The sequence below is a fragment of the Pogoniulus pusillus genome, chromosome 21 (assembly GCF_015220805.1).
Source record: "Pogoniulus pusillus isolate bPogPus1 chromosome 21, bPogPus1.pri, whole genome shotgun sequence".
Taxonomy (NCBI): Eukaryota; Metazoa; Chordata; class Aves; order Piciformes; family Lybiidae; genus Pogoniulus; species Pogoniulus pusillus.
The window spans coordinates 19535351-19548034 of NC_087284.1; the positions used below are offsets into that span (position 1 = coordinate 19535351).

At 45.6% G+C, this 12684-nt stretch overlaps 1 protein-coding gene across 2 annotated transcripts in view; it reads left to right on the plus strand.

The window, feature by feature from the left end:
* DSP (desmoplakin) overlaps positions 1-12684 on the plus strand; it is an 84610-nt gene that overhangs the window by 7197 nt on the left and 64729 nt on the right. The window contains exon 2 of one of the 2 annotated variants that reach the window (XM_064161150.1): positions 8717-8881. The gene's annotated coding sequence lies outside the window, so the exon portion shown is untranslated. Of the gene's footprint in view, positions 1-8492; positions 8882-12684 lie in introns of those variants that run through there. The other variant, XM_064161153.1, reaches the window with a different exon arrangement.

The following is a 12684-nucleotide window of genomic DNA, read 5'->3' on the forward strand; positions in this document are numbered from 1 at the left end:
TGTTAGATGATGGAGAGCAAGGCCAATCCAGATCTTTCCTCAAAGTGCAGCAAGCTCCAGCCTGCAATTTATTAAATTTATCTTGGCCTTTAAAGAGGAGGGGGGGAAAGGTGGATCAAAACTTGTGGCATAAAACAATTATGAAACAATTTAAACTTTTAGCAGTGGGCTTTCCAAATGTTTAGATATAAAAACTTGATGAGATATGAACAAGTCTGTGCCGAATAGAATCATAGAATGGTTTGGAAGGCACCTTAAAGATCATCTAATTCCACCCCCCCTGTCATGGACAGGGACACCTTCCACTAGACAAGGTTGCTCAAGGTCCTGCCTAGCCTGGCCTTAAACTCTTCTGGGAAGGGGACATCCACAGCCTCCCTGGGCAAACTTATTTCAGTGTCTCACCACCCTTGTTGCAAAGAATTTCTTCCTAACATCCACCCTAAATATACCCTTTTCCATCATGTCAACCAGACCACACAGCCTAGTGCCATCCATAAACTTGCTGAGAGTGCTCTTGATTCCACTGTCCGTGTTACTTACAAAGATGTTAAACATCCCTGGTCCCAGTACTGACCCCTGAGGAATGCCTCTCAGCACTGGTCTCCGTTTCTACAGACTGCAACTCTCTGAATGAACAGAACCATCCTACCAGTTCCTCACCCATGTGTTTGTAATTTGGTGACCAGGATGTCATGTGGGACAGTGTCAAATACTACACAAATCCAGCTAGTAGTAGTTTTACTTCCAGGGCAGCTGTGGGCTCACATCACTGAGTGGTTCCCAGGCTATTGGATCTGACATCAATCATCAGCCTGCATGAGACAAGGAGATTGACCTGCCTGTGCTCTGGATAAGGTTGTGATGCTCAACCACCTTGTGGTCATACACTGGACTGTTTGGTCAGGGACCACAATGCTGTGTAGATGTGTCTAAAAGTAAAAGTTGCAGAGCTCTTCCAGCATTTGTCAATGAAGACTCAAAAGCTGAGTGAAGCAAATGGCTCAACGGACGCAGGTGTAGAGGCAGCTATGCTGTTCAGAGCTATGAGGGAGTTTTGCTTCGGGCTACTTACAGTGTCACTTGGGTAGCTGTCTGCATTTGTGGGGGAGGTGAATTCAGAGAGGAGGTTTGAAAGAGAATGGATGCTTTCAGTGACACCTGGAATTCTTCTCATTCATAAAAAGCTGATGAGTGGCTTTTGTTGAGCAGGAGGTGGACAACAGGAGAGATGATGCTCTTACAAAAAGAGGATTCTTCTGTGTCCCTCTCACAAGGCCCTTCCAAATGCTGTGGGCCAAGTTCTGTTCTCAGTTACACCCGTGGAGCCTTACTGAAGTCAGCAATTGTCTGTTTTGCAATCATTGCCTGATGCAATAACTTGAGGGCTATCTATCTCAAAGGCTTGAGATGTGCTTGCATTCAGAGCACGGTGACAGCAAATAATGCTGGAGATTGCTGTTGCCTGAGTAAGTGCTGAAGAATAACTGAGGTCAGTGGCTTTGCACAGTTTTAACTAACTGCTCAGGGCCAGTAGCACTTTATCTGTGAGTTTCATTGGGACCTAGGAGAGACAGGCCCAGTTCTCCAGCTGGAATGCCACTTTCTCACATTAGACACTCCCTGCAGTAATTATACCCTTTTTAGACTCACCCTTTAGCAATTACTCACCTAAGCCCTGCCTCAGACTGACATCATTGGAAAGTCCAATAAAACTACAGCAAGCTTTCAAACCATCCCAGGAAAGCTGAACACTGTGTTATTAGCAGGAGTATTTCATTGTAGCTGTTTGATGATTCTCTTAATCTTATCTCCTGACAGAAGTTTTGAGTTCCCTCCCAGCAAATGGCCTCCAGGGTCAGCAGAGTCTTTGTCTTCAGTGACATACTGGCCTCGAAGGACTTCTGTTCCGTTCTTATTCTTCTCTCTAAGTTGTCTTTGCAGCATTAAATGCTTTCTCCTGAAAGACTTAAGCTTTACAGGCTTAGAAATACTAGCTATGGCCAAGCCAGCAGTTGTTTTGGTTTCAAAGTAATTCTGTGTTCCACTTTCTTTCTGTTTTTATTTTCAAGTTGACCCCTCTTCAAAAGCACAGAGGCTTACTTCAGAATGTGCATTTGTTCTGGGAGAGAAATGCAAAGGTAGCTTGCTTTACTTTATCAGTATCTTCTTGGAAGTAATAAAATCTCCAGTGACTTCATGAATTGGGCCCTCTATCAGGGCGTAAGAAGCATCATTGTTGTTGTCTCAGGTAAAGTTGAATCTGAATCAGAGGAAATACTTGAGGGATTTGGGTTGCTGTTCTGTTTTTTCCATTATGATTCTGTCTGAACTGGCATTCAGCTCATCCTATGACATCAGAGATTTTTTGGGATTTGTGGTTTGGGCTTGTTTGGTGTTTTTTTTTAGTTCCTGGTTTGCCTGGGAACAGTTCTCCTGAAAAGAACTTCCCAAACAAATGAATATTAGGAAAGGAAACTACGTGCAGAAGTAGTCAAGGTACGTAACTGGAAAAATGTTGCAGGGGATGATTCCTGTTCTGTAACACCTGATGATGGAAGCATGAGGCTTTGCAATTGTAAACAGAATCTCTTTCCACCCTGCTTGGCAATCATGTCCATTTTTTGGGTGTAACCCTTTCATGTACGCAGCTGCACTCCCCATTCCCATGGCTGGGCATGCTGGGTAAAGCTTTTGATCTCGCCTTCCAGCATTTGCTTGCTGGCATTGTGTGTAATGCAGCTTTTTTCAACTCCTCCGAACTAGGGTGTGATGGATGCTCCTGCAGGAGCTGCCCTCTAGATCTCTGTGATTATGCCAGGTTGATGGTTTCTGCCTGACAGGTGCAGGCAAGTTGATTTAAAACCAAATGAAAACAAAATCTTTTCAGTACAGCGAAACCTCCTTGGTGTCAGCTCAATCCTCTGCTGTTGTGCTCTGCTCGGGAGAGCAGAGCCTTTGCTTGGCTTCCATTTCTGTGCCTCTGGCACGATGGCATCTTTGAATCACAAATGCCTCACCTCGTTCTGCCTCTTGTCATTTGGTGCCAGCAGTGGCTCTTCCTCCAGAAGTTGAATGCTCTGACCCCTGAAAGATTACTTCAGCTCTTAGCAACATACTTTTACCTCTTCCTTTCTTCTGTGCCTGTTGGTTTGGGTTTCTGTGCTACTGACCCACCAGCTGTGGAAGCCAAGGTTTTTTTCCCCACAGTTTGCAGCAGGCTCTGGGGAGGTGTTAGACCAAGTCCTATACTCAAAACTGTCTGTTAACATCAAATCTCCATACTGTGCCCTGGCAGACACTTACAGACCACTCTGATACTGCCAGTCATTCCAGCAGCTCCTCTGCCTCTGAACTATGGTAGGATTTGTAAGTGGATGGCATACTTGCAAAACACCATAAGGAAAAACTCATTATTTTTTCTCCTCTGATTTAAATAGTTAAAAAACCAGTTACAGACCGTGAGCTCCTTGCACATCATCAGAGTGTCTTCGTAGCATAACTGTGATCAGCCAGAGCAAGTGATAGATGTGAAATGCCCTTCTCCATGCCCTGTGACTTGATATTACAGAAACATTTAAATTTTTCAAGTGCTGCTTGTGTGCTTTTACCAGGTTGGAGGCAACACAAAAGCAGTGATGTCCAGGATATTGGGGAGCCAAGCACCTTTTCCATTAGCTCTCAGCAGCTGTATTGGCAAAACTTCTTTTGTTTTATTGTCTGCACATGCGATTTGTGAAGCAATATCTTTCCAACCATAGATTATCTTGAACCTTGATGCTGTTTGCAGTGTGGTACTGCCTGTGTTTCTGGGGATCCTTTCAAAAAATGTATGGTAGGGTTTTCTCTTTTGATAACAGAGGGGGAAAACAAGCCACAGCCCCACTCACCACTGTCTGCCCAAGGAGTTTGGATCAAATTGTCCATCGAAAGGTAATAGGCAGAGCACATGTATCAGCTCAGCTGCGTTTTAATCTGTTTTGTCATTTGCCTGCACTCAGCAGGTTTTTATTTTTGCTGCAGCAGAACTCAGTACAGTGCTGCAGGCAAAGGCGGCACCCAAGCTACCTCAGTTGATGAAACTAAAGTTGCTTCTTGAGCATTACCGTCCTGTATGGTGCTGGATGAGCTGGCTCTGCATCTGTGGCTGAGCTGGGTGGCTGCAAGTGATTTGCTGTGCTCTGAAATGCAGCTGCTCTGTGTGACAGCATTTGGTTGGGGACCACCACTGAGAGCCATCCTCGCTGAAAGAAAGAGGGAGAGATTAAAGCCAGCTGAAGAAAAAATGAGGTTATTTATGTTCCTTCTTGGTAATTTTTTCCCATTAATTCCTGTAACAAAAGATGAAAAACTCCCAACTCTGAAACATCCACACTTCAGTCTTGCCTGGTGGTTTCCTTTTAGTAGTGAGCTAGTGGGAGACAACATGAAGACTTGCTGAGAGCTGCCTCTTCTGAAGCCTGCACCAAAGATTTCAAAAGATGAATGCAAAACCACCCCATTCTTACGAGCACTCAGGCCTTGACTAGCAGGGGAAAGTCATTAGGATCAATTTGACCTTGATGGTTTGAAGGCAGCAATCCCTCAAAGTCTTGCATATGGGTGAAAGCCCCCAGGGATCAGCTAAGAAATAGTGATGTTACAGGAGGAATCCCATCTCCTTTTCCCTTCGATTTCTCTGAAGTATTGCCTCCCAGAAAGGTTTAATGTGTTGTCATTTGTGTTGGCAGCAAAGTGTGTGCTGTGTAGGCAAATATGAAAATGACTTTTGGCATGAGTATTACCAAGAACCCCCAAAGTGTTACTCAACTGAGACTTGGACAGCAGTGCTTGCTTGATGCAGTCTACAGCTGGGATCAGAGGGAAGTATGGACAGTTGTGTATGAGTGTAGGCATCAAAGAGATCAATTCTTAGAGAGGTGGCCTGACCTGGTCTGTACCAGTCTGCAATGAATTGTAAACCCAATTATCATCAAAGAGGTTTATCAGAAAATAAGTCAATGTAGAAGGCCAGAAAGTACTGTGGTTTGGAAAACAGATGGTATTTCCCCAACTCTTTGGTCACTGTAGGAAAAACAACTATTTTTTTGTCTCTCCTAGTGAATGTTGTTGTGTGTGAAAATGTGCCACACATGTCCCTCTCCTTCCAACCACAATTTGTTAATGCAAACCTCCTGAGTGTATTATGCAGGGTACATCCAGCTACAAATATTTAGACAATTAAAAGGAAAAAAAATCCCTTTTTATATTTTCTCTTGCTAAGAAATGAAGATAATACAAATAATGGCTCTGTATTTGTAACATTCAACAGGCTTGGCACAAATCTGGAAGGATCTCAAAAAGAGCAAACCACATGCAAATGTGTAGCACTTTGTGTGGTAGTCTGAACATTTCAGAAAGAAACTGGCTTATTTCTTAGCTATTTCCATTCTAAGTTAATGCATGAGAGAGGAGATCTCTCCCATGATAGTATTTCTGACCTGACCATCATACATACAATGCATGTGATGTGTGGTTGCAAACTGCGTTATCAGGGAGAGGGTTGCATAGAATTGGCATCTAAATAAGGGCAATGGAGCTGGTGAAGGGTGCAGAGCACAGGTCTGCTGAGGAACATATGCTAAGAAAGCCAACAGCATCCCAGCTTGTATCAGAAATAGTGTGGCCAGCAGGACTAAGGAAGTGATTGTCCCCCTGTATTTGGCACTGATGGACTGCACCTCAAATATTGGGTTCAATTTTGGGCCCCTTACTCCAAGAAGGACATTGAGGTGCTGGAGTGTATCTAAAAAATAAAAAACGGGGGCAGTGAAGATGGGGAAGGGTCTGGAAAACAACTCCTTTAGTCCTGCAAGAGCTGAAGGAACTGGGGTTGTTTAACCTGGAGAAAAGGAGGCTGAGGGGAGACTTTCTTCCTCTTTACAACTACGTGAAAGGAGATGTCAGTCTTGTCTTCCTACTAACAAGTGATAGAACAAGAGTAAATGGCCTCAAGTTGTGCTAGAGGAGGTTTAGGTTGGACAGGAGGAACAATTTCTTCTCTAAAAGGGCTGTTAAGCCTTGGAGCAGGCTGCCTAGGGCAGTGGTGAATTTCCCATCCCTGGAGGGATTTAAAAGCCATGTAGATGTGCTGCTAGGGGACGTGGTTCAGCGATACCCTGGCAGTGCTGGCCTTGATGATCTGAGAGGTCTTTTCAAACCAAAACAATTCTATGATCCTGCATCTCTTGCATGGAAATGTGTACCTGACCTTTCCTAAATCAAATGAACCTTCCCTACCGGAAGAGCCTGTCTGCCAAACACTGACGCTGTGCAGCCACTGAGGAAGGCATTCCTCAAGCAAGCATGGAAACATCTTTCATTTGTGGTTCTGCATCTCGTACCAATTTGTGGCTGCTGTTCGGGGTTAAACAACAGGTTGGCCTGAGGATTGAATGCCCTCAGGACTGAGAAAGGGCAGGTCTGCCCCAGGAGAGGCTCTACTTCAGTATCCCTGATTGCCCTCTGCTTGCTTGGTTGGTTGCTCTCTGGGGAGCAGATGGGATCTGGTGTCATCATTACAGAAATCAGTTAATAATGATAATGGATGATTAAATTGGTCTTCAGTCGCAGAGAAGCAGTGCTCCTCAGTGGCACATGCAGCACCAGCATTTAGGCATCCAAACCACTGCTCTGGCATGAGAGTGAGACCCCCCCAGGAGCAGCACATGGACTTCTGTGAAAAGCCTTGCTGAACTATGAGATGTGCACACCTGGATGCAGATTTGCTGTCTATTGCTAAAGTCAACATCTGCGTGGAGTACAAATCCTAATTTTTATATACTCTAGTGACTCTGTTGTCCTATGCATCCATTATGGTCATAAATACCTACATGGTGTAATTACCTGAAAGAGAAAAGTCACTTAAAGAGATTAGTGATGTGGTAAAGACCCACTGAAAAACAAGCAGCTTTCACCAATTGCCGTGAAAGATGTCATCCCTTGGGGAAAACAAAGTCAGTGCAGAAGCATGGTCATGAAAGGAGATCATCAGTGGTGTCTCACCTCAGTCTATGCTGTTCAACATACCTCTAGATGGTCAGGGAGGATGAGAGGTGACTAGTGAGGTGAGAAAATTTGTGGGCTGACTTGGAGTGATCAGGGTGAGTAGGTTGAAAGCCGAGTGTGAAGGGCTGCAGGAAAGCTTTGTGACGTGGACTGGATAATAGCAGATAAAATACAATCCCAGCCTTCTGTATGCTGCAATGTGGAGCATGCTGGTGGTTGCCCCTCAAGAATGGGGTCTGGGGTTATAACTGAGCTGTGAAAATCTGTATGATCAGTGGCCTAGAGAGCCTCAGGTGCTTAAGGCATATGTGGAAAATGATTGAATCTGTTTTGATGCAGTGTTCAATCCAAGGCTTGGTGAATGCCCAGGGAACCCCTGGGAAATGTTGTTATGTGCTTGCTTTACACATAGGCACCTGTCTAGGTATATGCCCTTGACTACCAAATGGAGAAAGACCCAGAGGTGTTGGTTGACAGCCATCTGAAGATGAACTAGCATGTGCCTAGGTGGCCAAGATGGCTAACAGCACCCTGGCCTATATCAGGAATAATGTGGCCAGAAGGACAAGGGAAGGGACTGTCTCCATGTACTCAGTACTGGTGAGGCCACACCTTGAGTACTGGAGTCATTTTTGGGCCACTCACTTTAAGAAGGTGTGAGTGAGAACTGAGGTGCTATAGCAGGTCCAGAGAAGTGTACCAAAGCTGGGAGTCTGGAGAACAGGTCTTGTGTGGAGCAGCTGAGAGACCTGGGGTTGTTTAGCCTGGAGAAAAGGAAGTGCAGGGGAGACAGTCTTGCTCTCTACAGTTCCCTGAATGACGATTGTAGCAAGGTAAGGATTGGTCTCTTGTCCCAAGGAACAAGTGATAGGGTAGGAGGAAATGGCCTCAGGTTACACTACAGGAGGTCTAAGATTGGATATTAGTACTTTCTTCCCTGGAAGGGTTCTCAAATGCTGGAAGAAGGTCCCCAGGAAGGTAGTTGAATCCCCATTCCCAGAGATGTTTAAAAGACACGTGGTATCGAGGGGCATGGTTTAGCACCAGACTTGGTAGAGTTACCTAATGGTTGGACTTGGTGATCTTAAAGGTGTTTTACAACCAAAGCAATTTTGTGGTTCACAGGTTGCTGAGGTTGCTGCACCACACTTGTTTCTTGTAAGATAAGCTTGTTCCTGTTAACACTGTCTGTCTTGGGTATAAGGAAAGGGATCAACCTGACAAATGGATTAGGTACATGAAATGAATCTCTTATAAAGTATCTCCTTCCGTGTTGGCTGCTTCTGGTGTGGACAGCTCAAGCTGGGCTGTAGGCTGGGTATGCCCATGGCCTTTGAAGCATCAGGAGATAAGAACAAAACATGCTGTGTCCTTGTTAATGATGGTTTCTGGTTTACCAATATGGTATTGGTTGGATCAAGTGCTAATAAGCATCCTGACAGCATTGATGGTGCTTTGCCATTGCCCAGGCAGAGCATTGCACCTTCTGCTTTGCCACAGCCAGTTTGGCCATTGCCTGCAATGGTTCTTCTTGAGCACTTCATGTGGTTTAAGTCACACACTCTGTAGTGGAACTTGCCTGCAGCCATAGGCAAGGGGAAAGCAGCACAGGAGGCTTGTACTTATGTAGAAGAGGACTTGCTTATGAGTTAATCTCTCATTTTCACAGGGGGCCAAGCACAGTAAGATCATATGTTGCTGCCCATACCATTTGACGACATCACACCAGTCTGTGGCAGAAGCAGATAGTGTGAGGAACATGGTCTGAAGAGTTTTTAAGAAGGCATCTATAACTTCACATGCTATCAATACTCTGCTTTCTCTGAAGACTGTGGTGAGTAGCACACAACTGGAGAGGTTTAAGGACTTCGGACACGTCTGCTGTCCCTTTTGGTGGTAAATCAGCTTAATGAGGGGGAGCCTTTTTCCAGAAGCAGCTTGGTAGCAGAAGGTGGAGACAAGGAAGAAACATTGTAAAGTCAGGTTGGCCATGGCTCTGAGCAGCCTGATCTTGTTTAGTATGTGCCTGCTTACTCCAAGGGCATTAGACTAGATGACCTTTAGAGGTCCCTTCCAACCCAAACCATTCTATGATTACCACAACCCCATGCTGCCATCCACAATCACACTGTGGCTCATCTGAGGCCAGGTGGGTGCTGGGTACACAGAATGCCTCATAGAGGAGTTGTTCAGCATCTTCTCCAGCCAGAGAAGATGACTTTCAAGAAGAAAAAGAGGAAAAGGAAATAGGAGGTAAGAGAAGGACCAGGGTCATAGGATCAATCCTGAAGGGTTGGTTTTGCACAAATCCATGGGCACGGGTCACAGTTTTGGGCCTCCTGGCAGAAGGGGTTGGACTCTTCTGATGTCATTTGGAGATGCTATCCTTCTCTGTCTGTTCTGAGATGGAATATAGCACTGCTTTTATTCACACCAGCCAGGAGTTTAAGAGGCTGGGGCTGGTTGTAAAAGGATGTGTTCACCCACACAAAAATGGAACATGCTAGTGAAAATCTTGTCACAGAAACTTAACTGGGCAGCTTGAGGCAAAGTTTTACTGAGCATTGCAATGGTGGTCTGAGGTTTTCCTCCCACCTCCTTTCTCCTGCTGTAAACTCTGCAGGCTCTGGCTTGGTTTTGGTCTTTCTGCAGCATAAAAGTTAACTGGTGTTCATTATCAACACAGTTTACTTGGATTGTGTTTTCAGGGTGAATACATAGTGCATTAAAAAGCACACAGTAATAAAAGGTAATAAATACTGGAACTATAAACATATTTGGTTCTGTATCTCAGCTGCTATAAGTTATATGCACTGAAAGCTCCTGACAAAATGCTGTCTTGTTTCATAGCATGGTAAAAAAAAATGTTTAAGCAGGTTTAGGAAAAGACCTTACTAAAGTTAAGACCCAGTGCCAGGCTATGTGATGAAATGGTTTGAAATAAAAAGCTTTTGACAGAAATATTCAGCAGGATGGGTTTATGATCTCTGTGCTGCAAACCACAGCAAGGCCACAAGGAAACCTTCAAGGCTTCCTCCCGAGATGTCCCCAGGGCAGCCTACAGAGCAGGTCTCCAAATAAGAATGTTCAGCCATTGGGCTGCAAGGAGCTCGAATCACAGAATTGGAGACTGGTTTGAGTTGGAAGGTGTCTTTAAAGGTCATCTAGTCCAGCCCCTCTGCAACGTGCAGGGACATCTTCAGCTAGAGCTGATTGCTTAGAGCCCTGGCCAACCTGAACAAGGCAGCAAGGAGATTGACACAATTCCTATGCTGAGTCTGCATTTTTGGAGGATGAGGACAAGATAGGATTAAACCCAGAGCATGCCTGAGAACAATGCTCAGGGATGACATCTGGCATTGGCAGGAGACATCCACACTTAACATTAAATGCTACACACCAATCATCTTGCTTCACATTGCACACCTTGGCACTGGTTAGGGGGTATGAATTGGGCAGTGAGTCCCTCCCTGAGCTTCTTCCCTGTCTTACCTTTGCATGCTAATGAAAGCCCCAGCCCAGCTCTTTCATCTTGTCCCACGTTTTGGTTTGTTGATGTGGAAGACGAGCAAGGGAGGGGATCCAGGCTGGAGAAGAAGAGATAAAGCAAGTTTGTTTATGGCTGAGTCAGAGGACAGCCAGATAGAGCGTTTGCCTGGCAACTTAATGGCTGCATTAATCACTGGGACTCCCAGCTACTCCCACTGAGAGGCAGAGAAGGGCCTCGTTGTGTCACAACATTGCTGATGTTGAAGGACTTGTCTGCAAAGGCACTCTCCTAGGAGGGCCAATTTGAGCACATTAATAGGCATGCAGGATGTGTAGAGATTTTTAATTATCCTGCATTAAACACAGCCTAAGCTCAGCAGGAAGTCTCTCCACATCGCTTCAGATTAACTTAAACTGTTTTGTGTGGTAGTGATGTAAACAGAGCATCCCTAGGGAGCTAAAAGTGGCTGTTCCTGTGAAGGTAAGGTCTGGGGTTCAGTAAGAAACAGTTTGGTATGAGGTGGGTGAAATCATGGGTCAAACTTACAGATCTCACAGGCTGCATCAGGTTGGAAGGGACCCTCAAAGGCCATCTTGTCCAACCTCCTTGCAGTGAGCAGAGACACCTCCAATTAGATCAGACTGCTCAGGGCCACATCAGGTCTGATCTCAAATGTCTCCAGGGACAGATAATCAAGACAGTCATTTTCAACCTGAAAGCTGAGTGAATGGTGAGGAGGAGCTGGAGGGTGTGCAAATAAAAGCTTTTTTGCAAGATAGACCTGTTACTGCTGGTAAAAAGCAGACATTTCCTCAAATTTGGAGTGTGGTTGGATTCTCACTATAGAGCACTCCCTCTCCCCTGCTGTGTGTGTTATTTTCAGCCTTTATTGGGGTTCCTACTTATTCACAGTTTGTTGGACCCATAAAAATAGCCTCATGCTCTTTGCAGGGCTAATTACTTGCAGCTATCAGTGGCAGAACAAACTCAGGCAGCCATCCAGATGGCATGTTCCTACCTGTGACCATGCATGAATGATTTATGGTTTATTGATAGCAAGGGGATGGGAGGGTGGAAGGCATCCACACCCAATGCTCTGTGCTAGGACATCCTTGCAGGAGCTGGGAGCTGCCTCAGGGATGTGAGAGGCAAAGTCTTCTTGCCCAGGACAAGGACGTGACCTTCAGAAAGATTAGATCCAGTGTGACTTTAGAAGAGTAAATAGGAATTCGGCTTCTGTGTTGAAGTGACTCCTTGTGAAGGTGGCTATAGCCTCAAATCATAAACTGATCATAGACTCATAGAATCAACCAGGTGGGAAGAGACCTCCAAGATCATCCAGTCCAACCTAGCACCCAGCCCTAGCCAGTCAACTAGACCATGGCACTAAGTGCCTCATCCAGTCTCATCTTGAAGACCTCCAGGGATGGTGACTCCACCACCTCCCTGGGCAGCCCATTCCAATGCAAATCACTCTCTGGGAAGAACTTCCTCCTAACATCCAGCCTATACTTCCCCAGCACAACTTGAGACTGTGTCCCCTTGTTCTATTGCTGGTTGCCTGGCAGAAGAAGCCACCCCCCACCTGGCTACAATGTCCCTTCAGGTAGTTGATGGTTCAGGTAGTTGATGGCTGGTCAGCAAGAAATCCTGCCTGACAAAGCTATTGGCTTTCTATGAATAGGTCATAACATTAATAGATAAGGGGCAAGCAACTGATGTCATTTGCCTGGACCTGAGCAAGACCTTTGACACTGTCCCGCACCACATCCTGGTCTCCAAGCTGGTGACACATGGGTTTGATGGGTGGACTATGAGATGGATAAAGAACTGGCTTGATGGCCACACCCACACAGTGGGTCCATGTCCAAGTGGAGTCCCTCAGGGATCAGTCCTGGGACCAATCTTGTTCAACATCTCTGTTGGTGCTATGGACAGAGGCATTGAGTGCAACCTCAGCAAGTTTGCTGACAATACCAAGCTGGGTGGTGCAGCAGACAGGCTGGAGGGAAGGGATCCAGCCAGAGGGACCTGGACAGGCTGGAGAGGTGGGCACAAGCCAACCTCATGAAGTTCAACAAGACCAAGTGTGAGGTCCTGCATCTGGGTCGAGGCAATCCCAAGCACAAATCCAGGCTGGGCAGTGA